At 39.0% G+C, this 26,924-nt stretch overlaps 1 long non-coding RNA gene across 1 annotated transcript; it reads right to left on the bottom strand.

Moving 5' to 3' along the window:
- Positions 1 to 369: 369 nt before the first annotated feature.
- Positions 370 to 24,347, bottom strand: LOC116857304. The gene is made up of 3 exons (XR_004380733.1): positions 24,240 to 24,347; positions 7,977 to 7,980; positions 370 to 395 (listed from the first exon to the last, which is right to left on the bottom strand). It is a non-coding gene; the product is annotated as an uncharacterized LOC116857304 (long non-coding RNA).
- Between the last annotated feature and the right edge of the window lie 2,577 nt (positions 24,348 to 26,924).

The raw sequence follows: 26,924 nt of genomic DNA, 5'->3' as shown, positions 1-26,924 counted from the left end.
TTATTTGTCCATTTGAGATAGAGCAAGAGTGAGAGAGAGAGAGAAAGAGAGCACAAGCAGGGGGAGCAGAAGGCAGAGGGAGAAGCAGACTCTCCACCAAGCCAGGAGTCTGACATGGGGCTCGATCCCAGGACTCTAATTCATGACCTGGACTGAAGGCAGATGCTCAACAGATTGAGCCACCCAGGTGCCCCTTTCTAGTAAATTTTTTTTTTTAAAGATTTTATTTATTTGATAGAGAGAGAATGAGAGAGAGAGCATGAGAGGAGAGAGGTCAGCAGGAGAAGCAGACTCCCCACAAAGCAGGGAGTCTAATGTGGGACTTGATTCCAGGACTCCAAGATCATGACCTGAGCCGAAGGCAATCAATTAACCAACTGAGCCACCCAGGCGTCCTAGTAAAATTTTTATTTCAAAGTCTATTACATCTGATAATGCTATAGGCACCCGAACTCTCTTGTGGTTGCTATTTGCATGATACATTTTTTTCATTCATTTATTTCAATCCATTTCTATTTTGTATCTAAATTATACTTCCTGGATAGCATATGGCCAGATCATGTGTTTATTTATCCAGTCTGACAAACTGTGCCCTTTTATTGGAATGTGTAATCCATTCACATTTAGTAATATTAGATTTATATTTGCCATTTTACTTTTGGTTTTCTATGTGTCTTATCTTTTTTTGTTCCTCTGTTACTCCTCTCACTGCTTTCTTTTGCATTAAATGAGTGCTTTCTAGTGTTAATATTTTAGTGGGTTGACTGGTAGGTTGGATATCTTGAGATGAATCATCCTGGATTAATTAGGGTGGTCCCTAAATGCAATGATTAAAGTCACTGTAAGAAAAGTATATGCAGAGATACACAGAAAGAAGGCCATGTGAAGACAGAGGCAGAGATACAAGTATAAGCCAAGATTGTGTATGATAACTGGGAACCACAAGAAGCTGGAAGAGGCAAGGAAGGACCCTTTCTGAGAAACTTCAGAGAGAACATGTCCTGCTGACACCTTGATTTCAGACTTTTATCCTTTTTATTTATAAAAAATAAAGTTTATATTTAAACTTTTAAAATTTATTTTAAATTTTAAAATAAAATTTATTTTATTCCCTCTAGAAGAGGGAAAGAATACAATTCTGTTGTTTTAAGCAACTCTATTTGTGGTTATCTGTTACTGCGGCTCTAGGAAATAAATACAGACCTTTTATTTTCTTTAATGACTTTTTAAACTTTATCTCTTTTCATTATATTCTGATAACTTATCAGAATCTACTTCAGATTTATACTTAATTCCAGTGAGATACAGAAATGTTACTTCTATATAGCTCTATTCTCTTTTTTTACTTTTTGTTATATTATTGTTACCATATTATGCCTGTTAATATTACAAACCTAACCATACGTTGTTATAATTATTACCTTAGCCAACTGTAGTAACTTCCTTAACTCAGTATAGCTTTACTCCAATCCGTCTGTTTTGTTCAATTGTTGGTAGATATATTGCACATATATTTCTATACATTATAAGTCCAACAATATACTCTATGGATCATATTTTATATAATTGCTTAAGATTTTATTTATTTATTTGAGAGATAGAGAAAGACTGCACAAGAAAGGAGAGAGAGAGGGGGAAAGGGAGAAGCAAACTCCCCACTGATCTGGGAGCCCGACGACATGGGGTTCAATCCCAGGACCTGGAGATCATGACCTGAGCTGAAGGCAGATGCTTAACCATCTGAGCCACCCATGCACACCTATATAATTGTTTTTTAAATCCAGAGAAGAAAGGAGAATAACATACATTTTTGCTCTTATTTATAATTACTTAACTACCTTTATGTGCTCTTTGATTTGTGTGTGTGTGTGGATTTGAATTACCTTTTGGGCTCATGTGCTTTCACTGAGAAGAACTTAATCAGTTATTTCTTGTAAGGCGGGTATACTAGCAACAAATTCTCTCAGTTTTTTGTTTATTTGGGAAAGTCTTTATATCACTTTCATTTTTCCCCCAATTGTTTTTATTGCAGTGAAATACACATAACAAAATTTACCACTGTATCCATTTTTAGGTGCACAGTTTAGTGATATTAAGTATGTTAACAATGTTGTATGGACACCATTATCAGTCTCCAGAATTCTCCATCATGAAAAACTGAAATTCTATACCCATTAAACACTAACTCTCCATCCTCACCTCCCCCAGCCCCTGGCAACCACCACTCTAGTTACTCCCTATAAAGTATATTATACAGTATTTGTCCTTTTGTATTTAGCTTATTTCACCTTACATACTGTTTTCATATTGTAGCATGTGACTTTCCTTTCCTTTCTTTTTAAGTCTGAATAACATTACACTTATGTATACATTACATTTTGTTCATCCATTCATCTGACATTGAGTTGCTTGCACTTTTAGGGGATTGTGAATAATGTTGCTATGAACACGAATATACAAATATCACTTCAAATCATGTTTTCCTTTCTTATGGGCATATACCCTTTTCACCTTCACTTTGAAAGATAACTTTGCTGGGGTGCCTGGGTGGCTCAGTGGGTTGAAGCCTCTGCCTTTGGCTCGGGTCATGATCCCAGACTCCTGGGATCGAGCCCCGCATAGGGCTCTATGCTCGGCGGGGAGCCTGCTTCCTCCTCTCTCTCTCTCTGCTTGCCTCTCTGCCTACTTGTGATCTCTGTCAAATAAATAAATAAAATCTTAAAAAAAAAAAAAGATAACTTTGCTGGCTATAGGATTCCTGGCTGATAGTTTTGTTTTGTTTCCTTTGAGTACTTTGAATATGCTATCCCATTGCCTTCTGGCTTTCATTGTTTCTGATGAGAAGTCAACTGTTAGTCTTATTATGGTTCTGTTGTAAATGCTAAGTTGTTTTTCTCTTCCTGCTTTCAAGATTTTTCTCCTTGTTTTTTGATTTTTAGCATTTCTGCTAGAATGTGCCTGTTTGTGGATCGATTTGAGTTTATCCTGCTTGCAGTTCACTGAGCTTCCCTAATGTAGAGGTTATTGTTTTCCAATAATTTTGGGAAGTTTTCAGCCATTATTTCTTCAGATATTTTTTCCTCTTTTCTCCCTCTTCCTGTGGATTATCTTAAACAGTTTTTTAGAATCCTATTTTGATCTTTCTAATTTTTTAAAAAAGATTTTTATTTATTTGACAGAGATTACATGTAGGCAGAGAGGCAGGCAGAGAGAGAGGGGGGGGAAGCAGGCTCCCTGCTGATCAGAGATCCCGATGCAGGGCTTGATCCCAGACCCTGAGATCAAGACCTGAGCTGAAGGCAGAGGCTTTAACCCACTGAGCCACCCAGGCACCCCTCTAAATTGTTTTGATTGTAGCTTTTTACATATTATTAGTGGCCCTATAAGTATTACATTATACATATTATTTATCACAGTCTGCTGGCATGGATATTTTACCACTTGGAGTGAAGTGCAGAAATCTTACCTCTCTTTAGTCTCCTCACTTATAATTTTCTACCTACATTCAGAACCACATCAGACAGGATTATAATTTTTGTTTCAACCATCAAACATAATTTAGAAGTCTTAAGAGGAGACAGAAATAGTATTATAATTACATTCATTTTTATTATTCTTGATGTTCCTAGATTCCTTCTTTTATCATTTCCTTTCTGTTGAGAGAACTTCCTTTAGCTGTTCTTTTGGGATAAGTCTGCTAGCAACAAACTCTCTTATTTTCTTTTATCTGAGAATATTTTGATTTCCCTTTGATTCATAAGGAATATTTTCTCTGGATACAGGATGCTGGGTTGACAGTTCTTTTCTTTCAACACCTAAAAAATGTATTACTTCCTCTGGCCACATGGTTTCTGGTGAGGAATCTGCTGCCATTTGAATTGTTTTCCCAATAGGAAAATGTCATTTCTCTCACAGCTTTCAAGTTTTTTTGTTTTTTAGAATTTTGACTATGGCGTGTTTTGATGTAGATTTCTTTGGGATTCTCAGTTTGGAGTTCAGCTTTTTGAATCTGTACATTAATCTTTTGTGAATTCAGAAAGTTTTCAGCTATTTTTTTTTCTACTACTTTTCCAGACTTCCTCCATCTTTGTCTCTTTCCTGGACCTTGTTGACTCAAGTGTTAGATCTCTTATTATAATCTCATAGGTGTTTGAAGCTCTGTTCTTTTGATTTCTACTGTTTTATATTCATGTTATTTCTTCTGACTGGAGCAGAGCATTTATTGTCTGAATGTCCTTTCCTGGTCCTTTGACAGCAGGCTTTTTATGTTTGTGCCCTGTAGTATTTCCAGGTTGACCACTTCTTCACCTCTCAATCTGGTATATATGAGGCAAAAAGAAAACTCAAGCAACTTGCCACTATGTTGTTCCTGAGTCCCAAGTTCCTTAAACAGTTTGTCTTTTCCTTTCCACCTTTCAGAACCTTCTTATATTAATTTTCCATCTCATGTCTAGGGATTTTAGTTGTGCTTGTAGAAAGAATAGGGAAAAGTACATCTATTCCATTTCCCAGAGGCTTAACTCTGCACTTTTTTTTTTTTTCTTTTTAGGCAAGAGAGCGACGCTTGGCCCCACCGTGGGGCCGGCTGCACTTTTTTTTTTAATGTTAGTTTTACTTTTTATGAAAATAAATTTTTTATGAAGATGAATTTTCTTTTAAGAGGCAAGTTGTCCAATAAAGTATCCCACATTCTGAATTTGTCTAATTTATCAAACAGTTTCAACAAGAAGGCTACCTAGGTGATATGTTGTGTCTCATCACATCACCTTAGAAGGCATGTAGTGTCAAGTTCCCCCACCAGGTAGTCATGGTAAGCTTGATCACTCTTGTCTTCCTTTTTGTCATTGATAATTTGTGGAGTGAAGCTTTGTGAATATCTTCCCCAGCAACCTTCTACTCAATGATTTTAGCATGTTTTGGTGACTATATAAGATGTACAAAATGGTGATTCCCCCCAGACTGTCATTTCCTTTATTTATTATCTCTATTATTCTGTAAAGTTCTGTGCTTTTCTTCTTCTTTTAGTATCAATATTTTAATTAGTGTTTTCTAATTCATTAATGTCATTATTTTTTTATTTTGCTGGGATTATCCCTAATGAGTCAAATTGGGCTCCTTCAGGTTCATTCCCATTGTCCATTTAACATAGTCCCATTAGTCTTTGGGCATCTCCTTGATTTCTAGGCACCACAAGATATCCCAATTTCATCTCATTAATTCCATGCTTCACATCGGAACCAGTTGTTTCTCCAAGGATCCCTGCTTTCTTTTAGTAGGAATGATATTTAGAAATACACATAAATTCTAAGGGAAAAGAGTGGGAAGATAATGTACTGGATTAAAGTAGTAATTCATAGTCCTAACTGCACCTATTTTCTTGGTGATTTTGGTCTTCATTCAAAGTTAGGGAAGTAGAATTTTAGTATGATAGTGATTTGTGAGCTATGTCTCCCTGACAAGCCTGGATTTCTTGGGGGTCAGGCGAGTGTCTTTGCAATTTTTATATTCATAGTGGTTAGCACAGTTTCTGGAACAACAATAACAACAACAACAACAACAACAACAACAACAACAACAAAAAGGCACCTAATAAATATTTGGACTTAAATTTTGCTAACTAAATTCGTAAACTGTTCATCTTATAATTAAAATATTTTTCTAATTTTCTGACTACGCAGAGAAATAGTAAATGATGTGGAAGGAAGTTGCAGTGAGAACGTTCATTGGCTGTGGGCAAATTATTAAATGTTTCAGAACTAGTTTCTCTTGCTGAATGGTGAGTGTTTTATTGGCTTCAGCATACTAAAAAGGCTATAACAAGATCTGAGGCTGTTCTACTAGGTAATAGTAAGGCAGTGGGACATGACTCATGTTGAATGATTGTTGAAGGTGACTTTCAAAGCTTTATAGCTTGCCCTAGAGATGAATAGTGTACAACTGGTATTCAGCCTTTATATAGGAGACCTAAGCTGTTTTTTTTTTCCCCGACTGACATTCCTGCTATATTGCTTTATTACTTTTAAGTCAGTTGCTCAATCTCTTTTCCTCATTCTCACCTGGAAGTGTGTGACAGTATCCTAAACAAATTGAATTAAGATGTAATGAGAGAAACCATATAAAATCCTTTGATATGTAGTAATTAAATGAAATCTGTATTATAAGCACAGAACTTAGTCACTATAAGTAGCAACAAAGGAAGCCTAATGTCATATTCTAGGGTTTGTTTTTATTCAGAGGAGTTGTAGTATGGCATTTTAACAAGAGTTCCAAATGAAAGGGGGTTGCAGCCTGAGTCAAGCTTTTAGACTATAGTGATAATGGGACTGAAAGTTTTAGTTGTTTCAGTTTACTTTGGCAGAAGGCACAGATAAGGTGAATTTATTTATAACTTGCATTTTGAATGTAAGGAACAGAACCTAAAAGGAAAGGCTACAATATTTTTTTAAAAGATTTATTTATTTATGTATTTGACAGAGAGATAGAGAGGGAGCACAAGTAGGCAGAGCAGCAGGCAGAGGGAGAGGGAGAAGCAGGCTCTCCACGGAACAGGGAGCCCGATGCGGGGCTCAATCTCAGGACCCCGGGATCATGACCTGAGCCAAAGGCAGCCGCCTAACCAACTGAGCCACCCAGGTGTCCCAGGAAAGACTATAATATTAAACACCATATATATTAAGTAAAGGGTGTGTGTGTGTGTGTGTGTGTGTGTGTGTGTGTGTGTGTTTTGTTTGTTTTTAAAGATTTTATTTGTTTGACAGACAGAGATCACAAGTAGGCGGGGAGGCAGGCAGAGAGAGAGAAGGAAGCAGGCTCCCTGCTGAGCAGAGAGCCCGATGCAGGGCTCAATCCCAGGACCCTGGGTTCATGACCTGAGTCAAAGGCAGAGGCTTTAACCCACTGAGCCACCCAGGCGCCCTGTGTGTATTGTTTTTAATGATTAGGAAGAAAACTTTGTTTCTTCACCATTGGTAAAGTTAGAGGTATTCCATGTGTTTGTGTGCATCTTAAATATCAAAATACAAGAAAAGTTGAGGCTCCTTTGCACTGATCAGTTTAAAGAAATGTTTTGTTTTTTTGAATTTAATTTTTTTTTCAAGAAGTAATTCTCGCTTGGCATGAGAATTGTAAACAATATAGATGTATAACTTGGTAAAAGTTATATTGTCTCAATATATTATCTCAGTATATCTCAATACTCTCCCAAATGTTTTGTTTCTTTTCTTCCAGATATTTTCTGTATATGCAGAATATATAATATATATTTGTTTTTAGAAATCTGCTCATACTAACACAATCTTGTACTTGGTTTTGTTTTCACATAATGCACATCTTTGTATGTCAATATGTAGACATCTATATCATTCCTTTAAAAATTTTTTGCTTTAATTTTTTTACTTTTATTTTTAATGTCTACAATTTAATGAGTTCTTTTAGATTCTGAACACTGAACTAACCACTTTATCCACAATAATCAAATTAAGTCTTATAACAATTATCCTTGTTTTGTAGTTTAGGAAACATAGATTCAGAAAAATTGTATAGTATATTTGAAATCACACAAGGAATCTGACTTGGATTTGGTCAACCTAAATCCTGTATTCTTTCTTTTAAGTTTTAATTTAAATTCCAGTAGGGGCACCTGGGTGGTTCAGTCATTTACACATCTGTCTTTGGTTCAGGTTGTGATCCTGGGGTCCTGCGATTGGGTTCCACATCAGGCTTCTGGCTCAGTGAGGAGTCTGCTTCTCCCAATACCCTTCCCCCCATGTTTGTGATCTCTCTCTCTCTCTCCTTCTCAAATAAATAAGTAAATAAATCTTAAAAAAAAAAAAAGAAAGAAACTCCAGTTAGTTAACATAGAGTGTAATATCCATTTCAGGTGTACAACAATATAGTGATTAAAGACTTCCATTACCTGGGTGCTCATTACAAATGTGCTCCTTAATCCCAATTATCTATTTAACCCATCTCCCCACCCACCTTCTCTCTGGTAACCATCATTTTGTTCTTTATAGTGAAGAGTCTGTTTCTTGGCTTGCCCCTCTCTCCTTTTATTCCCTTTTGCTTCTTTGTTTTGTTTCTTAAATTCCACATTAAACTCCATTGCAAATGATAAGCTTTCACTCTTTTTTATGACTGAGTAGTATTCCATTATATATACCACAACTTCTTTATCCATTCCTTAGTCAATGGACACTTGGGCTGTTTCCTAATTTAGCTATTGTAGATAATGCTTCTATAAACATTGGAGTGCATGTATCCCTTTGAATCATTGAAAAATATTTTTGTATTCTTTGGGTAAATATCTAGTAGTGCAATTGCTGGATCATAGGGTAGTTCTGTTTTTAACTTTTTGAGGAACCTCCATACTCTTTTCCACAGTGACTCCATCAGTTCACATTCATACCAACAGGGCTCGAGGGTTCCTTTCTCTCCACATCCTCGCCAACACCTGTTGTATCTTGTGCTGTTGATTTTAGCCATTCTGACTGGTGTGAGATGATAGTTCAGTGCAGTTTTTAATTTGTGTTTCCCTGATGGTAAGGTTGATGAACATTTTTTCATTTGTCTGTTGGCCATCTGTATATCTTCTTTGGATAAATGTCTGTTTGTATGTCCTACCCATTTTTTAAAGGTTTTTATTTTAATTCCAGTTAGTTAACATACAGTGTTATATTAGTTCTGCCCATTTTTAAATTGGGTTATTTGAAGGGTTTTGGTGTTGAGTTTTATAACTTCTTCATATGTTTTGGATACTAACCCTTTTTCAGATATGTCATTTGCAAATACCTTATCCCATTCTATAGGTTGACTTTTAGTTTCATTGATTGTTTTCTTCACTGTACAGAAACTTTTTATTTTGATGTAGTCCCAATAGTTTGTTTTTGCTTTTGTTTCCCTTGCCTCAGGGGATTTATGTAGAAAAAAGTTGCTATGGCCATGTCAGAAATTACTGCCTGTTCTCTTTTCTAGGATTTTTAGGGTTTCAGGTTTCACACTTAGGTCTTTAATTCATTTTTAATTTATTTACATATATAGTTTAAGAAAGTGGTTCAGTTTAATTCTTTTGCCTGTTGCTGTCCAGTTTTCCCAAAATCATTTGTTGAAGAGACTTCTTCCCATTGGGTATTCTTTCCTGCTTTGTGAAAAATTGACTGTATAGTTGTGGGTCCATTTTGGGGTTTTCTATTCTGTTCTCTTGATCTGTGTATCTATTTTTTTGTGCCAGCACCATACTGTTTTGATTACTATAACTTTGTAATATAACTTGAAGTCTAAAGTTGTGATGCTTCCAGCTTTGCTCCTCTTTTTTCAAGATTGCTTTGGCTATTCAGGGTCTTTTATGGTTCCATACAAATTTTAGGATCGTTTGTTCTAGTTCTATAAAAATGCTGTTGGTATTTTGATAGGAATTGCATTGAATATGTAGAGTGTTTTGGGTAGCATAGACATTTAAACAATATTTTTTCTTCTATTCCGTGAGCATGGAATGTCTCTTCATTTCTTTGTGTCATCTTTAATTTCTTTGATCAGTGTTTTCAGAGTACAGGTCTTTCACCTCTTTGGTTAGGTTTATTCCTACATATGTTATTATTTTGGGTGAAAAATCATTCTTTCTGATGGCTGAATTCTGTTGGATGTACCCTCTTTTAGTCAGTATCCTCTAATAAAGATTTGAATTATTTCTTTTTTCTGTTATAAACAATGTTGCTGTAAGCATCATTTTGTATATATATCTGCCCGGTGTTTTGGTAGACTCTCTAAATAGAGAGTAGAATAGACTACTCCTAAATAGGAGTAGAATTATTTTTTTTTTTAATTTTTTTTTTTAGGAGTAGAATTATTTAGACAAACATTGTGGATATCTAACATTTTGCCAATTTTCCTAAAGAGTTGATCAGTTTACAGTGGCTGAGAATAACTCTGCCCAAATAACATCAGGTCCTCCTCAAAGCACCCTGTATTTCTCCTTTGTAGCACATCAGAACTTCGTTTAAAAATTATGTACTCATTTAAAAAATTTCCCCCTTCCACTTATACACCCTTAAAAATATAAGTTCTTTGCAAACTGGAACACTGTTTCTATGTTACTTATATTGGTATCTGTAGCATCCAACATAATTTCTTACACATAATGTATGCTACACCCTTGTTGACATTTGGTATTATCCATGTTTGCCAGCCTGACAAATATAGGTCATTATTTTACTGTGTATTCTAAAATTACTAATCAGTGTGAACACCCTTTCACATATATTTATAATTTATAGTGTTTTTTTTCTCATTTTTAAACTCATTATTGATTTAAAAAATGCTTTATATTTCAATATGATATGAGCATTGTTGCACATATTTTTATGTGGTTTGTTGCTTGTCCTTTGAATTTGCTTATGGTGTTTTAGATCATATAAAAGTTTAAAATTTCTATGTAGTAAAATTATAAACCTTCTTTTTATGGCTTTGGATTTCATGCCATGTGTCAAAGGTGTTTTCCACTCTATAGCTGTAGATTTTCATCTAGTACTTTTTGATAGATATGCTGAATCTACATTGGCAAAGTATATAACCATTTCTTTTTTTATTTTTAAAGATTTTATTTATTTATTTGACAGACAGAGATCACAAGCAGGCAGAGAGGCAGGCAGAGAGAGAGGAAGGGAAGCAGGCTCTCTACTGAGCAAAGAGGCCGATGCGGGGCTCGATCCCAGGACCCCGGGACCACAACCTGAGCCAAAGGCAGAGGCTTTAACCCACTGAGCCACACAGGTGCCCCATTACATAACTGTTCTTATTTGATCATTTTGCCGTAGTTTTCTGGGTAAGTATATACTTACTGCTTACTACCAATTCTCCTGATGAAGCCTCTCCAGATATTTGGTTTGGTTCATATTTGTTGTCTAGGAGATTCCCCAGGCAGCATCCACAGGGATGGTTTTCCCTGAGTTCTTCTATGTTCAAAACTATTCATCTATGATCTTTATTTTTGAGAGTCTGTTTGGTTGGTTATAAAATCCTTGTCTTAACGTTTTCCTCCTTGAGAATCTTCAGTTTGTTAGTATGTTACTTTGCTGCCTGCTCTCAAAGTCCAATGACAGTTTTCCCCCTTATAAATGACTTGGTGATTTTGCCTGGGTGCTCAAAGGACTTTAAAAAAGTCTTTAATTGTTTCACTAGGTATGTTTCAGTGTTGGCCATTCTGAGTTGACTTTTCCAGGTACACCGTGGACCTTTCTTTGCAACATGTAGGTTCATGTCTTTCAGTTTATTCAGAAATACCATTCTAGTTTTCATCTGTTGCATGAGCCTGTCTCTCTAGCATGCCTTCACTATCTGTAGGGGCATTGGTCTGCTCAATATTTTCTTGTTTCTTATCATACCCTAATGCAGAATTTTACATATTTCCTTTCTGTTGCTCTCAGTTAAGTCAAATGGAAGGGGTGGGGCAGGATAATTTTCCCAGCTTTGAGCCTCTGGAGTTCTCTCTCCTGTTGTTCTGACAAGGTGTTCTGATCCGCGGCCTTGAGCTTAGTGAGATGTACAGGCTCTGTTTTCCTCCCCTTCTTTTATCTGGTTCTTCCCTTTCCTTGTCCTTTTCAACTCGGAGTGTACCTCCAGCAATTTTTCTCAATGAGTGCCTGTGTCCTGGAAGGGAGCTTTCCTTGGTTAGATTTGAGTTCATAGGGTTACAGACAGTAATAATGGCTGGTTGTCACGTTTCTCCCTTAGTCTCCCTCCCATGGGGAACATGGTTGTGCTTGCTTCCTGCCCCCTCCCAGTGTGGTACATCGCTCAGATATGGTGACCGTAGGAGTGGGCACTGGAGGTGTCCTTTGAGATGCTCCCCCACCTTCCAGGGTCATCAGTATCCTGCAGGATGTTTAAGTTGGCACCTCTCAACTTTGAGCCTGTCCCTCAGCTCCATCCAGGCTTGGCAGAATTGGGCAGGTGTGCCCGCAGTTTGTGGTTTAGGACCATGGTGGTTTTCCTGTTTTATCCGAGATAATGCCTTTCTTCTCTATGTAGCATTAGTCTTGTTTGGTTTGAAGGTCACAGAGAGGAGGGTGAAGCAAAATAACTCCTACTCACCCATTTTCAGTTAGAAGCTGATTTATATCAAATGCTACATGATCTAGTTTTTCTCTTCCCTCTCTTAATTGGAAGATATGCTGATAAGTTTATAATTCCTGTTTGTTACCTTTATGCCTTTAAACAATATGCTTCAAACACCCTTCTCAGTTTATCAACTTGAGGAATACATGTTTCAACATTCTTTTCTGAAAACACTAAACAATTGACATTTTCCTCAATCTTCGACTTTTGGGGATGCCTGGGTGGCTCAGTGGGTTGAGCCCTTCTGCTCGGGTTGTGATCTCAGGGTCCTGGGATCGAGCCCCACATAGGGCTCTCTGCTCGGCAGGTATCCTGCTTCCCCCCTCCCTGCCTGCTGCTCTGCCTACTTGTGATCTCTCTCTCTGTGTCAAATAAATAAATAAAATTAAAAAAAAAATCTTTGATTTTCATGACCCTTTGGGAATTTTTGTTATTGTTGAAATACTGTTTTACATTGTTAGCTTTTCTTTCTAAATTTCTTAAAATTGTATTTAGTTTTGTAGTCATAGTTAATATGTGGTCAAAAGATTTTTAAACTGAATTATGTCTATATATACATATATGTGTGTGTGTGTGTGTGTGTGTGTATACATATCATAAGTAAAGTTAAATACACAATAAAGTTTGTATTTAAATTCCAGTCAGTTAACATACAGTGTAATATTAGAGTCAGGTGTATAATACAGTGATTCCACACTTCCACGTAACCCCCAGGGCTCATCACAGCAAGGGTACTCCTTAATCCCCATCACCTATTTAACCCGTCCCCCCCACCCACTTCCTCTCCGGTAACCATCACAGTGTTCTCTGTAGTTAAGAGTGTTTCTTGGCTTGCCTCTCTTTTTTTTTTTCTTTGCTCATTTGTTTTGTTTCTTAAATCCCACATGAGTGAAATCACATGGCATTTGTCTTTCTGTCCTGACTTATTTTGCTTAGCATAATACTCTCTAGCTCCATCCATGTCCTTGCAAATGAGAAGATTTCATTCTTCTTTATGGCCAAGTAATATTCATATATAACAACTTTTTTATCTGTTCATCAGTTGATGGACAGGTGGGCTGTTTCCATAATTTGACTATTGTAGATGCTGCTGCTATAACATATATAACATAATATAAACATTGGGGTGCACGTATCCCTTTAAATTAGTATTTTTGTATTCTTTGGGTAAATATCTAGTAGTGTAATTCCTGGATTGTAGGGTAATTCTTTTTTTTTTTTTTTTAAGATTTTATTTTTATTTATTTGACAGACAGAGATCACAAGTAGGCAGAGAGGCACGCGGAAACAGGCTTCTTGCGGAGCAGAGAGCCCAATGCAGGGCTCCATCTCAGGATCCTGAGATCATGACCTGAGCTGAAGGCAGAGGCTTAACCCGATGAGCCACCTAGGCACCCAGGGTAATTCTATTTTTAACTTTTTGACAAGCCTCCATGATTTTCCATAGTGGCTGCACTAGTTTGCATTTGCACTAACAATGCAAGAAGGTTCCTTTTTCTCCACATCCTTGCCAACACCCGTAGTTTCTTGTGTTGTTGATTTTATAGCCATTCGGATAGGTGTAAGGTGATCTCTCATTATAGTTTTGATTTGCATTTCCCTCATGATCAGCAATGTTGAGTATCTTTTCTGTGTCTATTGGCCATCGATAGGTTTTCTTTGGAAAAATGTCCATTCATGTCTTCTGCCCATTTTTTTGTGTTATTTGGTTTTTGGGTGTTGAGTTTTATAAATTCTTTACATATTTTGGAACCTAACCCTTTATTGGATATGTCATTCACAAATATCTTCTCCCATTCCGGGGGTCGACTTTTAGTTTTGTTGATTGTTTCCGTCACTCTGCAGAAGCTTTTGATTTTGATGTAGCAATAGTTTATTTTTGCTTTTGTTCCCCTTGCCTCAGAAGGCATATCTAGAAAGAAGTTGCTACAGCCGATAGACTTTATGATATTTAGAAATAGCTCTTTGCTTAACTGATTCAGTGCTACTGCTGATTTTGTTTATATGGAATATCCCAAACCACGTGTTGTTCTAAGTGCTTGGACTATATGAGTGAAAGAAAAAAAAACAAAACAAAAACAAATCCCTAGCCTCTGGAGTGGATGTACAATTAAGGGTAGCAAACAATAAACCTAATAAATGAGTAAATGAAATTGTATATTAGAAGAGAATAAATGCTGAACTGTGGAGATAAAAACAAAATAGGATAAGTGAGATCCAGGGTGCCAGGGGGGATGGGTTAGAATTTTAAATAGGCTGGTCATGGAGGGTCCTACCAAGAGATGACATTTGAGCAAAGCCCAAAGTGAGAAAAGGAGTTAGTTAAATCATACCGAGGGGAGGAAGCCGCTGGAGCAAACACCCTGAGGGGGAGTATGCCCATTGTTTGGGGGCAGCGAGGATGCTGGGAGCTCCAGGGCAGGGCGGGAGACACAGTTGCAGGGGTCAGGAGGACATGTGGGCGTGCCTCGTAGACCAGTGCACAGACTGCACTTCACCCTGTGTAAGATGGGGAGCCACTGGAGGGCTCAGTTGAAGGTGTTACATGGTCATTGCATCTGCCATGTTGAGAGTGGACTGTAGGGGACACAAGTGGAAGGAGGAGGTGAGTTGACTTATTACAGGAAAACCATGCACACTGTGTTGCTGGATGGAACCAACATGGTTTCATGCAGTGAACGTTCCATTAATGAACACATGATTACATTTAACTTTTAATTGGCTGGATTATGACCGTATTTTTCTAAAGGACTCTCGAATGCTATACTCTGAGTTCCTTCCAGTTTTATAATAATTTTTTGTTTCCTTTAAATATGAGTGACATTTTAACTTGGTAAAGAATTCGTGAGTCCCTTCTTTCACTCAACACTCCACTGGCACTGCTCTTTTGTCTTCTGTCATCTGATATCGTGGAGAAGACTGGAGGAGATTGTAGAGTCTAACTTGCGTCCCTCTTCTGGGTAATCTGCTTCTGTTTCATTGTTGGCAGGTTATTCCTTTGCCTTTGAGCACCAGTTAACTTTGACTGGACACATCCCGTCTTGATTGCACTCTTACTGATTTTTCCAGGTATACAATGAGTGCTTTTCATTCCATGGATTGAGTTACTTAATTACAGGGAAGTTTACCTTCACTGCATCCTTAATTTTACCCCCGATACCATTAGTTTTTCTGTGTTCTTCAGAAATAGCAATCGTCTGTATGTCACATCTCTATCTTCCATATTTAACATCTTTCTAATCACTTTCATCCTTATTTTCCTCTATTCCATTTTCGCAAGTCTTCTATTTCACTGACTTTTCCAACATTTTGGTTTCACTTCTTGTTCTTCCTCATGTAACATTTGTTCATCATGTGATGGTGTGACTGTTTTCCTCTAATGGTGTCCTTTTCGTCTCCTCCTATTGTCTTATGAGCCTTTCCATGATGCCCCTTATCTTTCCTCGGGGGGAACAGGGCCCTCAGGAGGATAGTTCTTGCCTCCGCCTCTCACTCAATTTAGAGAAATCTGTAACTCACTCAAGATCTAGAGAAGTATCAATTCTTGTAATCCTTTCTGAATTTTGTTCAGTGAATTCCTGTCTCTGGAAGACAGTCTTTTAATCTGTTGCCCAGGTAGTGAGGACATTCTCTACTTCCTTCATACGTGGAATTTCCTTCTCTATGTTGGCTTTACCTGAAGGGGAGATTAAGTACATATGTCTTCTTTTATAAGAATACAAGTTAAAAATTGTACTTTGCAATAAAATAACAAAGAACAATATATAAAATTCAACATGTTCAAAAGAGGATCTAGGTAAAAAAACAAAACAAAACACAACATTCCCCCTCTGCCTCTGTTCCCTGCTCCCCAGTTCTTAGTCCTGGAAAGAATAAAACTGTAGAATACATTCTTAGAGTGGAATTGCCTTGTCAAAGGACATATGCATTTGTAAATTTAGTAGACAGTACCATATTGCCCTCCACAGAAATTATCGATATATATCCTACTAGCAAAAAGTGAGAGTGCTAGTTTTCACATACACTCACCAGCATGGTGATGTGTACCAAAGTTTTTAAATTTTTGTCATATTGATAGGTAAAATGCATTTATAGTTTTAATTTGCATTTCCTTTATTAAAAGTGATGTTGAGGGGCACCTGGGTGGCTCAGTGGGTTGAGCCTCTGCCTTCAGCTCGGGTCATGATCTCTAGATCCTGGGATCGAGCCCTGCATCGGGCTCTTTGCTCGGCAGAGAGCCTGCTTCCCTCTCTCTCTCTGCCTGCCTCTCTGCCTACTTGTGATCTCTCTCTGTCAAATAAATAAATAAAATCTTAAAAAAAAAAAAAGTGATGTTGAACACATTAGGTGTCCTTTCATTACTTTTACATCTTTCTGTTTTGGGTTATTGGTGGTTTTCTTCTGGGGTGTACAGGTATCCTTTGTGTATAGGAAAATTCATCTTTTTCTTTTCCTTTTTTTTTTTTTCTTAGAGAGAGAGAGCAAGGGGGGAGGGGCAGAGTGAGAGAGAAAGAATCTGAAGTGGCCCTCACACCCAACCTCATTTATTTACGTGCTTTGAATTGATTTTGCTGGTAAACATAAGGACTTTAAAAAAAATTTTTTTTTAAAGATTTTATTTATTTATTTGACAGAGAGATCACAGGTAGGCAGAGAAGCAGGCAGAGAGAGAGGGGGAAGCAGGCTCCCCACTGAGCAGAGAGCCCGATGCGGGGCTCGATCCCAGGACTCTGGGATCATGACCTGAGCTGAAGTCAGAGGCTTTAACCCACTAAGCCACCCTGGCACCCCATTTTTTTTTTTTTAATTTAAAGTCAAGTTAGTTAACATATAGTGTATTATCATTTCAGGTGCCCTCCTTAATACCCATCACCATTTAGCTCACCCCACCCGACTCCTCCCCCACCTCCAGTAACCCTCAGTTTGTTCTCTATAGTTAGGAGTCTCTTATGGTTTGGCTCCTTCTCTGTTTTTATTTTATTTTTCCTTCCTTCCTCTATGCTCATTTGTATTGTTTCTTAGATTCCACATATGAGTGAAATCATATGGTATTTGTCTTTCTAAAGAGGGACTTTTTAGGCACAATTTCAGAATCATAGAAACATATCTTTGTTTTTATGATCTCACAAGTTTGCTTACTGCTTTACTGAAATAGTGCATGGAAAAATATAGCATAGTATTTCCCAAATAAGCACTTGCGTATTTTTTTAAAACAATCATAACTTAAATTCTGTCTTAAACTTGTCAAATGCTTTTTTTTAAATGTATGTTCATATAAGCATTTGTTTTAGTGCTTTTTCTTCCTTTGAAATTTTTCATTCATTTGTTAATTCAACAAATATTTATTGATCACTGGCTCTATGCTAAATAATATCCTAGGTACTGATGATCAGTGAGAAATAAAAGAGACAACCTGCTCTTGTTGAGTTCATAATTTAGTGAAGAGAGAGGCAATAAATAAGAAAATTTCAGGTTGCAATCAGTTATTAATGGAGAAAATAAAGCATGGTGGTATGAGCTTGGGGGCAATATCCAGCAGGAGGCCAAGGTAGTTATACTCAGAATTTGTTGCCAATTATTAGAGGGGTGATGTGGGATAATGGAAAAAGCCTGGACTTAGGTGAGATCCTGTGCAAATCGCAGGATTTCTATGTACAAGTTGTGTGAACTTGAGCAAATTGCGCAACCTCCCTGGACCCTGTTTCCTCAACTACTCTGAGGAGAAAAAATAATACCTGCCCCATAGTGGCTTTTTTGAGAATAAATATGACACCTTAAACAAAAAATCCTAGAAAAGTGTTTGACCTGTCGTCATTGCTTTCAAAATAGTAGCTAAAGTATTACCAGCTTAACCACCTTCTTCATTAAAATGTCAAAAATAAGAAATTTCTCCACGATTTCATTAGTTTTAATATCTTGGGCCTAATAAGATGTTTCAAAGAATGGCACCTTTAAGTAGCCATTTGTGCACACTTTCACCATGGTAATTGCTAAAATAGGGACTTGCTGGTATCGGTGTATCCATTTCCATGAATTGTCATAGTTTAATGTTCATTTACTGTTGGTCAAATTTTGTGGAGGCCATAAAAAGCGGAAAAGGAACTACATTTGTATTGAACATTGTATTAAAACAAGTTTTAGTGGAACTGACGGGTAATGCGTGAAAGAATCTAGATACTAAAATGGAGCTCTAATACAGAAACACCAGCACTAGCACAGTTTCATCTGTTCCACACTGAGGAATTTAACAGACTATGATTCAAAGGTATTTTAATATCTCATCCATACTACTAGAGATCAAGACAGGGGTCCGACTAGGCCACAGACTGGGAGCAGGGCAGGGCCCCAAGATTTAATAATAATATGTAATAATTTTATAATAATCGATGCTATTGATGGGTACTTTCCATAGAAGAGATTCTGAGGACAAGCTGAAGTCACTCTTTATCTATAGGCAGCCGGATCAAATGCCTGTCCAGGGAGAAGTACGGGTTATGTGAGATTTGGGAACAGGAAAGTAGGTAAGTCAGAATGGCAAAACTACAACAGGCTAGGGAGATGTAGCTGGGGTCTGCCTACAACAGGAGAAGGTAGGGAGGCTTAAGTATCAAACCAGTTTGAGATATGTTCCTCCAGGTGTCCCCTTAATATTCCTAACAGAGAGTTTGTTGCTTATCTATTTGCCCTAGAGACAGGACCACAGTAGATAGCACCCATTCTTTCTTCTTTTCATTTTCTCTCTAGTCAAGAGGTCCCTCCTCTGGCCCGGGTCAATGGACAAGGGATTCTACCAAGATCTTTGTCACCTTTGTCCACCCAAATCCCCTACTCTGACTGCTAACTGTTGACTTCCTTTCCAGGTGAAATTTACAGGAGTAACCTGACCCTACTTCCTTTGTCTTTCATTTTCTCCTTAATTCTGTGACCTTGCTTCTAACTATGTCGTTCTATAAACTTTATTCTTGCTAAATTCAGCAATGACCTGGGGTATCTTCATCTACCTGCTGGATACTTCCAGCTGATTGTCTTGAGCATTTCCAACAGCATGAATTGAACTTATTATCCACTTATGTGGTGTAATGATTTTAAGATTTATCCACTCATTCTTTGTACTTTTCCTTTCAAGAGGCAGAGTTTCAGTCTCCCCTGTCCTTGGATGTGGGCATTTCTGTGCCTTGAAATAAGGCAGAAGTGATGGTGTGAGACTTCAAGGTCATTAGGGACATTGTGGCCTCCTTGTAGCTCTCCTTCCTGGATCATTTGATCTGGGGGAAGCCAAGCACTATAACAGAAGGATATTTAAGCAGTCCTATAGAGGGGTTCACTGGGAAATGAACTGACATCTCCTGCCCACCACCAGCACTTACTTGCCAGGCATGTGAGTGAACCCCATGCAACTCCAGCCCCGGTCAAGCCTTCAGATGATGCGGCCCCTGCTGACATCCAGACTGCAGCCTCATGAGAAACCCTGAACTAGAACCACCCAGCTGAACATTTCCTAGATTCCTGACCCACAGAAACTGGGAGGTAATAAACGTTAGTTGTTTTAAGCTGCTAAATTTTGTGGGTAACTTGTTGCACAGTGGTAGATAACCAGTACACAGGGCCAACCTTCTGTTTTCCCAATCTCAGCAAATTGTGCCCAAACCAGGATACTCGTTCTTCCTCCCCCAGATCCGACTGGTGATCAAGTCCTGTTATTTCCATGGAGGTATCTTCTTGATTCCACCTCCTTTGAATTTTGCTGTCATTCTCTTAGATGGTTGTTTCTCATCAAAGGTGTTTAAATTGCCTGTTGACAGGTTCCTTGCCTCCAGTCATACTCCCTTATATTTTTCCTCCACACTGACATCAGAGCAGTCTTTCCGAAATGTGAACCTGGTCATTTTGTTTCTTTACTTAAATTGTTCTCACCAGCTAAGGGTTACTGCATCCAAACACCTCAGCAAAGGCAGGTAAAGTTGTTTGATGTTTGCTCCCTGTCTTGCTTTCCAGCTTGATTTCCTGTCTCTCATGCAGGAGGGAGTTCGCCATCCCAAAATGCTTGTTTATATTGCTTTGCAGATTTCCGTGTAGTTTCAAAGGATGCAATAACATACAAAAAATTTATTCAATTTGTAACGAAAACTGTCAACCACTGGGGAAGTCGAACTGGTGGAGACTTAGCTACTTATAGTTTGGTCACGTCAGGTTATCCTAAAACATTCTAGCGTTAAAAAAAAATCACGATATTTTGGCTAGGATTCAGGCTGTTCCAAATACCGATTTCTTTTTTTTTTTTTTTAAGATTTTATTTATTTATTTGGCAGAGAGATCACAAGTAGGCAGAGAGGCAGGCAGAGAGTGAGAGGGAAACAGGCTCCCCGCTGAGCAGAGGGCCTGATGCCGGGCTCCATCCCAGGATCCTGAGATCATGACCTGAGCCAAAGGCAGAGGCTTTGACCCACTAAGCCACCCAGGTGCCCCTAAATATCGATTTTTAACCTATACTATGGAAGCCAGTCATTTGAGATCCTAGAAATTGCCTTTTTTGGCCTTCTCAGTGTTAGGAAGATATAGTTTTATATTGTTCCTCATTTCTGATATCCATGTGAATGCCTTTTGCCTTAACAGGCAGTGAATTCCAGAGTGGAAAGCAAACCCTGGTACTCCCTGTCCTACCGCACACTGAAAAGACAGATTGTCTGTGACTGCGGTTTGATTCAAAATGTTTATCCTTTTTTCAGTACCAAATGAAGATCAGATTATTTAGATCATCAGCGTTCTAGAGAAAAACAGCCATGGTGTAGATTGGTACCCAGTGCAATTATTCTGTGTAGCAGCTCTTTTCTTCCTGGCTGCCTACATGGCAGGTCCCTGGGCTCCTTCTCCACTGCATGCCTTGGCCCTTGAATATGAACCTCACACGTGAAAGGCACTGATTCATCCACAGAGGTTCCAGTCAATGGTAAATTGAAATTACCTGGCAGCCCACACGTAGGCTCACAGTTCCTCTTCCCCGTGGCATGCCATTGGGATTCCTTGAGGTTCGGTGCATTTTTTGATGGAGGAATTTTGCTAATACCTCAATCTGTGTTCTTGCTGACCAAAATACACGTGTATTAACTTTGGGGCTCTTCCTGAAGACGTTTCATTAGTGTGTGTCTGAATGTGTTTTATCTCTGAAGAGAGCAACTTTAAGCGATGCCTCAAGAGTTTTGTTCTTTTCCCTTGGTGACGAATGCATCGGTTTTGCACCGAGAAACATTATTTTGCCCTTGAGGCAGAGCTCGTTTGGTTTACCAACGAAGCCATTGTACTTTGAAAATGACACGAAAGGCATTTGTGGTTTACTGCCACTCCTTCCAAAGCTTCATAAAAGCAGTGAAATGCTCTAGCTTTAGGAGAAAATGGGTGAATGGTCCAGTTTTTCAGCTTTGCTGATGTACCTCCTGTTTGCATTCCCCTTTCTTAAGTGCCAATGTGGCATACCACTCAACCTACGGGGCACGCATCTTTCCCCCTCGTATCTTATTCCTGTTCAGTAGTGGTCTTATCGTTGTTAAGAGTCATATTTTTTCTTTTTTTTTTTTTAAGATTTTTATTTATTTATTTGACACCGAGATCACAAGTAGGCATAGAAACAGGCAGAGAGAGAGAGAGGGGGGAAGCAGGCTCCCTGCTGAGCAGAGAGCCCGATGCAGGGCTCAATCCCAGGACTCTGAGATCATGACCTGAGCTGAAGGCAGAAGCTTGACACACTGAGCCACCCAGGTGCCCCAAGAGTCATATTTATATCACTCACAACCTGACTTTTACATTTCATTGATCCACTTTGCTATGTTAATTTTCCTGAACATATATAATGCTACAAAGTAGAAAAAGGTGAAAATTGTGAATTTTTTAAAAAAGATCTTATTCGGGGCACCTGGGTGGCTCAGTGGGTTAAAGCCTCTGTCTTCGGCTCAGGTCATGATCCCAGGATTCTGGGATCGAGTCCCACATCGGGCTCTCTGCTTGGTGGGGAGCCTGCTTCCGCCTCTCTCTCTGCCTGTCTCTCTGCCTACTTGTGATCTCTGTCTGTCAAATAAATAAATAAAATCTTAAAAAAAAAGATCTTATTCATTTATTTGAAAGAGAGAGAGAGAGTACAGGGCAGAGGGAGAAGCAGACTCCCCACAAAACAGGGAGTCCTACGTGGGGCTCGATCCCCAGACCCAGGATCATGACCTGAGCCAAAGGCAGACGCTCAACTGACTGAGCCACCTAGGCGCCCCCAAAATTGTGAATTTTAACAACTATAAATACCAGCACATGAGTATGATGACAATATATTGTGAAAATGTAGTAACAAGACTAACCAAGATGAACCATGTTCTTTTAATTGAACGTCAGCTGCAGAAAAATGACCAGCGCAATTCTAAATTCCAAACTTCCTGATTACATTTAGAATATAACAGGATTTCAGTGAAAATAATTTTACATTTCAAATTTGGGAAATATATGTGAGCAGAATTGTTTCATTTGCTTCTTTTGAAATCGAAATTCCCAGAGTACCTTCTGACATTCTTTAGTTCCATTTTTCTTTGATTTATTCAGCAAACATTTACTAAGTGTTCTGTTCTGGGCACTCTGTAAGGGGCAGAGGGATATGCAGTGACTAGAACAGAGTTTTTGTCCTCAGGGAGCTCATGTTTTTGCTTGTGTGGTTTTTGGTATCATATACAGTCTGCACTTTGTTGCTTATTTTTCTGTTTCTCCTTTTCTATACCCATATTTCAGATCCATAAACTATTTTACAATCTATCTCCTCATTTCAAATTCCTTTGTTCTCCAATCTTAAACATACAGTAAATACTTTGGTATCAATTGTTGTGCATATGGATTTAGGAATTCCACTGTTCAATTTCAGGTATAAAACAAAAAACACATTCTTAAAAAATTCAAATATAGAAATAGAGTAAAATATGAACAGCCCTCTTTACAATCTCCACTCCAACTGCCTCCCAGGAGCCATACACGCAAATGTGTGAAAGTGTGTATTTCCCACATTTTTGCTAACACTTTTTATCCCTTTCAAATATATTAGTCCATGAGATGCTTTAAAACATTACATTGATTTAGTTCATGTTTGTTGGATACTAGGTAGACTAAGCATCTTTTCACATTTTTATTAGTATTTTTCCTTTTGTGAATTGCCGTTTCTTATCCTTTGCCTTTTCTCTGTGTGACTGTTTCTTCTTGAGTTAATTTTGGTAATCTGTGTTTTCCTAGAAAATTATCTGTTTTGCCTAGTCTACAAGTCCATACATGTAATTACATCCTCTCTCTTGTTTTTAATTTCAGTTTTTTTCATCTTCTAGACCATTCTAAAAAATGTTTTCATTTCATTAACTGCTGCTTTTTTCTGTATTCATTTCTTCTTTCCACTTACTATGGATTTAGGGAAGGCCCCCTCTGTATACCAGGGGACGTGGGACCAGAGATCAAAGGCGATTGTTCAGGGTTTGGAAAATTACTGTTGACATCATTCTTCCCCACCACACTGTCACAAATATAGCTCAAAATCAGCAAAGAAACATGAGTCAGGGGGCTTCCGGGTGGCTCAGTGGGTTAAGTCTCTGCCTTCGGCTCGGGTCTTAGTCTCAGGGTCCTGGGATCGAGCCCCACGTTGACGCTCTGTTCGGTGGGGAGTCTGCTTCTCCCTCTCCCTCTGTCCCTCCCCCAACTCGTTCTCTCTCTCTCTCATAAGTAAATAAAATCCTAAAAAAAAACCCCAAAAACAAAACATGAGACAGGAATCAGACTGATGGAGATTGGAGATCAGCTTTGTTAATGCAAAGGCTGACTTGGAGAAGAAGTCTTGACCCATGCTCCCAGTCAAGCTAATGACCCTCTCCTTCTGAATTAAACTGGTCCAAAATATCCTTTTTTTTTTTTTTAAGATTTTATTTATTTATTTGACACAGAGAGAGATGGGGGAGAGAGAACACAAGCAGGGGGAGTAGGAGAGGGAGAAGCAGGCTTCCCGCTGAGTAGGGAGCCAGATGTAATGGGGGACTCCATCCCAGGACCCTGGGATCATGACTTGAGCTGAAGGCAGACGCCTAACGACTGAGCCACCTGACTTGACCAAGATATTCTTAAACATAAATGCTTTTTTTTTGGAAGGTTCAACAGGAAGCCAGTTAGAGTTAAATAAATCAATTGCTCAGAGATACCTAGGGCCACGTGGCCTCAGGCAGGTTCTGTCTTTTTTTTTTTTTTTTTTAAGATTTTATTCGTTTATTTGACAGAGATCACAAGTAGGTAGAGAGGCAGGCAGGGGGGGGGGGAGGAAGCAGGCTCCCTGTTGAGCAGAGAGCCCACCGTGGGGCTCGATCCCAGAATCCTGGGATCATGACCTGAGCTGAAGGCAGAGGCTTTAACCCACTGAGCCACCCAGGCGCCCCAGGTTCTGTCTTTATAGTTCCACTGGGAGACCCAGGTCGGCAACAAAGAATGTATGATTTGGCAATCCCTGATTTGGTGGCTGCCTGAGCAGGGCCCTAGTAGAGACATCCGGGGACTACTGGGGAGCATGGTGGAAGGATCTTGGGGTTCGAATGGGAGGTGGGAGACTGCGAGTCTGGCAGGGGAGGGAAAGGACCTGAGACTGGGGCGCACAGTAGGCCAGAGGGAGTGTGGTAGTGGGACAACCAGAAGAAGAACAGAGGTCTGAGAGGCGTCGTTCAGATTCAGAATCCTGGTGGCAGCAGCGGCGCTGATGGGCATGTCCCCGAGTGTGATGGAAATTGTGAGGGACTGAGGCTGAGTCATTGTTCAGACTCTCTGGGGCTCTTGTTCTTTCCCAAATTAGTTTCACATCTGCTTGGAAACCAAAAGAGTCGCTGCTTTCCTATTCCTGGCTAATTAAACAAATTCAAACATATGCACAGCTTCACTCAGCATTCTCACTCCGCTTGCTCGGGAGGGAAGCGAAGTGTGGGCGGCAGGTGTGCTCCTCCACGCAGAAGGTGGTCAGTGAGGGGACGGGGCGGGGGGGGGGGGGGCGGAGGACAGCAGGGAGGGTCCCTCTCCAGAGCCAGACATACCTCTTGGCTGCAAGACCTCTCAGGATTCAGGCGTGTGAATTAATCTGGCACTCTAGGAGGGCCTTTTAAAAAGAAAATGTATCAGCGTATGGTAACTTGTAAACCAACAAACTTCTTGTCCCCAGCCATGTGTTTGCAGAAAGAGCCTCCCCTTCATGTTTTCTTGGGGGAGGGTGTGATGAACCTCGCTGCATAGCTCAGAAGAAGGCCAACTTCCCTAACCACCACTTGCCCAGTATGCTGTGCTTCCCTCTGTAATTACTTCTCTCTGTGTAATTTCTCACAGTGAAATGTTATGCTTTAGAACTAAATTAAAAAGTCATCGAGAGAGATGGTTAGGTTAACATAGAAGTCAAGTTCCTCTTAGAATGAGTGTTTACGGTCAGGCTTGATAGATATTTACAAAGAAGGGCAATGTATTTCTATACTACGTGCACGTGTCAAGTTTCAGACTGTATTTAGTTAGTAGATTAACATATTCATTACGACCTGCTGAATTCATCAGATAAACAGTTTATATTTATAATCCTTTTCCGGTAATGAAGACTGGATCTCTTGCTGACTGGATGAAGCTTAGAGACCCATGAAGATAAGATCTTCACCATTTTCACTCCTGGGCGTGTGTCCTTTCATGCTGCCCCATAACAGATTCTCTTGGGTACAAGAGTCCTAAGGATCTGACCGTGAAGGTCTTTGCAAAAATTTGACACACATGTCTTTGAAACCCATTCAGAGTCACTTTCATCTTTTGGCTTTGTCCTAGTTATTTTTAGAGTTGATAAATTTATTTTGCAAGAGCAAAACAGAGCATTTTTAGGCTTCCATTTTTGGCTAAGCTTTAGGAAATTCTGTTCTTTGGAGAACTGGCGGGTTTCCCACTGAGGCACACAGGAGCTCAGCCCGCACAGAGGTTTCCTTCAGCACTGGTCTGGATTCATCCATCCAGCTCTTGGATCTAGACCACCCGGACACGGTCCAGCTTCCATGCAGATGAGCAACCGGACATGCCACTGAAGGCCAGTCTTACCCTGTTCTAGGCCATCCGAGAGTAGAGATTTCATGGTCCCTGCAAAGGATGTCTCATCCAGGCTTTAATTATTTCTGCAATTAAGAAAGTCTTCCTTGGGTCAAATAAACTTACTTTCTGCAGTATAAGCCATCAGTATTGAGAGTCTGATGCTCTCATGATAGATAATTGCTCTTATGCTTAAATAGTATTTTTTAAATTGTAAAACTCCTACATATTCATCGCAATTAGTGGAGAAGACTCTTTAAAGCATAAGGGAAGTTTAACACTACCAGCTAGAGATAACTGTCTCTTTTTTAGTAATTTATTTTATCTTTTGAATTTTATTTTATTGTGGTAAGAACACTTAACCTGAGCTCTATCCTCTTAGCAAATTTTTAAGTGTACAATAATATATTATTGTTGGCTATAGGTCCACTATTGGATAGAATTTATTCATCTTGCTTGGCTAAAACTTTATGCTCATTGATTAGTAAATCCCCATGTGGCCTTTCCCCCAGTCCCTGGCAACCACCATTCCACTCTTTGATTTTATGAATTGGATGACTTTAGATACCTCGTGTAAGTGGGATCATGCAGTTTTTGGCTTTCTGTGACTCCTCGATTTCACTCAGCAGCATGCTGTCAAGGTTCAGCCAGGTTCTTAAATATTGCAGACTCATCTTCTTTTTAAAAGCTGAATGGTATTTCATTGTCTGCATATATCACATCTT

Source organism: Lontra canadensis, unplaced genomic scaffold (assembly GCF_010015895.1).
Source record: "Lontra canadensis isolate GAN:19392208 unplaced genomic scaffold, GSC_riverotter_1.0 scaffold122, whole genome shotgun sequence".
Taxonomy (NCBI): Eukaryota; Metazoa; Chordata; class Mammalia; order Carnivora; family Mustelidae; genus Lontra; species Lontra canadensis.
The sequence above is the reverse complement of the archived record's forward strand: the minus strand, read 5'-3'. Positions and strand labels throughout refer to the sequence as shown.